Here is a 4,293-nt window from a genome sequence, read left to right as displayed (position 1 = left end):
TGCATCTCCTGCATAGGCAGGCAGATTCTCTACCATTGTGACATACCACATCTTATTTATCCATTCATGAGTTCATGGACATCTGGCTTATTTCTGGTTTCTGGCTATTCTGAATAATGCTGCTATGACTATTTATACAATTTTTGTGCACACATATGTTTCATTTCTGTTGGATATATATCCCTAGGAGTGAAGTTGCTGGATTATATATATATATATATATATATATATATAAAATACATACACACACATATATATGATAAATCTATGTTTAACCTTTTCTTTTTAAGAAACTGCCAAACTGTTTTCCAAAGCAATTCCACTATTTTACATTCCCACCAGCACCGTATAAGGTTTCCAAATTCTCTTTCCTTGTCAACACTTGTAATTATCTGGCCTCTTGATTATAGCCATTATATAATGGTCAGATCAGATCAGTCGCTCAGTCCTGTCCGACTCTTTGCGACCCCATGAATTGCAGCACGCCAGGCCTCCCTGTCCATCACCAACTCCCGGAGTTCACTCAGACTCACACCCATCAAGTCAGTGATGCCATCCAGCCATCTCATCCTCTGTCCTCCCCTTCTCCTCTTGCCTCCAATCCCTCCCAGCATCAGAGTCTTTTCCAATGAGTCAACTCTTCGCATGAGGTGGCCAAAGTACTGGAGGTTCAGCTTTAGCATCATTCCTTCCAAAGAAATCCCAGGGCTGATCTCCTTCAGAATGGACTGGTTGGATCTCCTTGCAGTCCAAGGGACTCTCAAGAGTCTTCTCCAACACCACAGTTCAAAAGCATCAATTCTTTGGCACTCAGCCTTCTTCACAGTCCAACTCTCACATCCATACATGACCACTGGAAAAACCATAGCCTTGACTAGAAAGACCTTTGTTGGCAAAGTAATGTCTCTGCTTTTGAATATGCTATCTAGATTGGTCATAACTTTCCTTCCAAGGAGTAAGCGTCTTTTAATTTCATGGCTGCAGTCACCATCTGCAGTGATTTTGGAGCCCAAAAAATAAAGTCTGACACTGTTTCCACTGTTTCCCCATCTATTTGCCATGAAGTGATGGGACCGGATGCCATGATCTTCGTTTTCTGAATGTTGAGCTTTAAGCCAACTTTTTCACTCTCCACTTTCACCTTCATCAAGAGGCTTGTTAGTTCCTCTTCACTTTCTGCCGTAAGGGTGGTGTCATCTGCATATCTGAGGTTATTGATATCTCTCCCGGCAATCTTGATTCCAGCTTGTGTTTCTTCCAGTCCAGCGTTTCTCATGATGTACTCTGCATATAAGTTAAATAAACAGGGTGACAATATACAGTCTTGACGTACTCCTTTTCCTATTTGGAACCAGTCTGTTGTTCCATGTCCAGTTCTAACTGTTGCTTCCTGACCTGCATACAAATTTCTCAAGAGGCAGATCAGGTGGTCTGGTATTCGCATCTCTTTCAGAATTTCCCACAGTTTATTGTGATCCACACAGTCAAAGGCTTTGGCATAGTCAATAAAGCAAAAATAGATGTTTTTATGGAACTCTCTTGCTTTTTCCGTGATCCAGCGGATGTTGGCAATTTGATCTCTGGTTCCTCTGCCTTTTCTAAAACAAGCTTGAACATCAGGAAGTTCACGGTTCACATATTGCTGAAGCCTGGCTTGGAGAATTTTAAGCATTACTTTACTAGCGTGTGAGATGAGTGCAATTGTGCGGTAGTTTGAGCATTCTTTGGCATTGCCTTTCTTTGGGATCGGAATGAAAACTGATCTTTTCCAGTCCTGTGGCCACTGCTGAGTTTTCCACATTTGCTGGCATATTGAGTGCAGCACTTTTACAGCGTCATCTTTCAGGATTTGGAATGGCTCAACTGGAATTCTATCACCTCCACTAGTTTTGTTCATAGTGATGCTTTCTAAGGCCCACTTGACTTCACATTCCAGGATGTCTGGCTCTAGGTCAGTGATCACACCATCGTGATTATCTAGGTCGTGAAGATCTTTTTTGTACGGTTCTTCTGTGTATTCTTGCCATCTCTTCTTAATATCTTCTGCTTCTGCTAGGTCCAAACCATTTCTGTCCTTTATTGAGCTCATCTTTGCATGAAATGTTCCTTTGGTATCTCTGATTTTCTTGAAGAGATCCCTAGTCTTTCCCATTCTATTGTTTTCCTCTATTTCTTTGCATTGATTGCTAAAGAAGGCTTTCTTATGTCCTCCTGCTATTCTTTGGAACTCTGCATTCAGATGTTTATATCTTTCCTTTTCTCCTTTGCTTTTCGCTTCTCTTCTTTTCACAGCTATTTGTAAGGCCTCCCCAGACAGCCATTTTGCTTTTTTGCATTTCTTTTCCATGGGGATGGTCTTGATCCCTGTCTCCTGTACAATGTCACGAACCTCATTCCATAGTTCATCAGGCACTCTATCTATCAGATCTAGGCCCTTAAATCTATTTCTCACTTCCACTGTATAATCATAAGGGATTTGATTTAGGTTATACCTGAATGGTCTAGTGGTTTTCCCTACTTTCTTCAATTTCAGTCTGAATTTGGCAATAAGGAGTTCATGGTCTGAGCCACAGTCAGCTCCTGGTCTTGTTTTTGCTGACTGTATAGAGCTTCTCCATCTTTGGCTGCAAAGAATATAATCAATCTGATTTCGGTGTTGACCATCTGGTGATGTCCAGGTATAGAGTCTTCTCTTGGGTTGTTGGAAGAGGGTGTTTGTTATGACCAGTGCATTTTCTTGGCAAAACTCTATTTAGTCTTTGCCCTGCTTCATTCCGTATTCCAAGGCCAAATTTGCCTGTTACTCCAGGTGTTTCTTGACTTCCTACTTTTGCATTCCAGTCCCCTGTAATGAAAAGGACATCTTTTTTGGGTGTTAGTTCTAAAAGGTCTTGTAGGTCTTCATAGGACCTTTCAACTTCAGCTTCTTCAGCTTCTTATATAATGGTAGGTGTGGTGATATCTCATGGGTTTGATTTACATTTTGCTGACGTCTAAACCTATTCTGCATCTTGAATCTGATATTTAAATGCCCTCTTTTGCTTCTCCTTGAAGCTACTCTGGCTGGATTTGTGATGGGGTTTCACACCTACTTTTTCCCTGCCAATTCCAGAAATCCACACAACTAGACAATTGTGTGGCCATTGTTATTCTGGCAGAAAGGTTGGGACGTTGCTAGACCCTTAGGAGGAAAGAAGCATCTAGAATGCATGTCACTCATGAAAAAAGAAAACTGGTAATTTAGGTATCTCAATCAACCATAAAATCTTTGTTATAGGTAATACAAAACAGAGATAAATCAGGAAACAAACTTTTTCTAGTAGCTCTTATTAATTATTAACTCCAAGTGTCTTGACTGAAGAAAAATGTAATGTGTCTTATCTGCCATAAAAATGTTGTCTGTAGCCTGGAAAGTTCTCTGTGAACACCTGCTAAGTGACTGAGACCCTCATGCTGGGAAAGACTGAAGGCAGGAGGAGAAGGGGACAACAAGGACAAGATGGTTGGATGGTATCACCCACTCAGTGGACATGAGTCTGAGCGGGCTCCGGGAGATGGTGAAGGACAGGGAAGCCTCGCGTGCTGTAGTCCATGGGGTTTCAGAGTTGGACAAGACTGAGCGACCGAACAACAGCAGGATGGCCTAAGATGGGCATGTAGGGAGCTGTGGGGAAGAAGCACCAGTAGTGTACTTATGACAAAGGTCGCTAATCAGGGGGGTTATTAGAGAGATGGAAATACCAGACCACCTCACCTGTCTCCTGTGAAACCTATATGCAGGTCCAGAAGCAACAGTTAGAATGGGACAAGGAAGAAGGGACTGGTACCAAATTGGGAAAGGAGTACATTAAGGCTGTATATTGTCATCCTGCTTATTTAACTTATATGCAGAGTACATCATATGAAATGCCGGGCTGCATGAAGCACAAGCTGATATTAAGATTTTGGGAAGAAATATCAATAACCTCAGATAAGCAGATGATAACCATCCTTATGGCAGAAAGTGAAGAGGAATTAAAGACTCTCTTGATGAAGGTCAAAGAGGAGAGTGAAAAAACTGGCTTTCCACTCAACATTCAAAAAACAAAGATCATGGCATCCGGTCCCATCACATCATGGCACACAGATGGGGAAACAATGGAAACAGTGACAGACTTCATTTTCTTGGACCCTCAAATCACTGCAGATGGTGACTGCAGCCATGAAATTAAAAGACGCTTGCCCATTGGAAGAAAAGCTATGACCAACCTAGACAGCATATTCAAAAGCAGAGACATTATTTTGCCAACAAAG

Source organism: Bubalus kerabau, chromosome 13 (genome assembly GCF_029407905.1).
Source record: "Bubalus kerabau isolate K-KA32 ecotype Philippines breed swamp buffalo chromosome 13, PCC_UOA_SB_1v2, whole genome shotgun sequence".
Classification (NCBI taxonomy): domain Eukaryota; kingdom Metazoa; phylum Chordata; class Mammalia; order Artiodactyla; family Bovidae; genus Bubalus; species Bubalus kerabau.
This window is presented reverse-complemented; position numbering follows the sequence as displayed.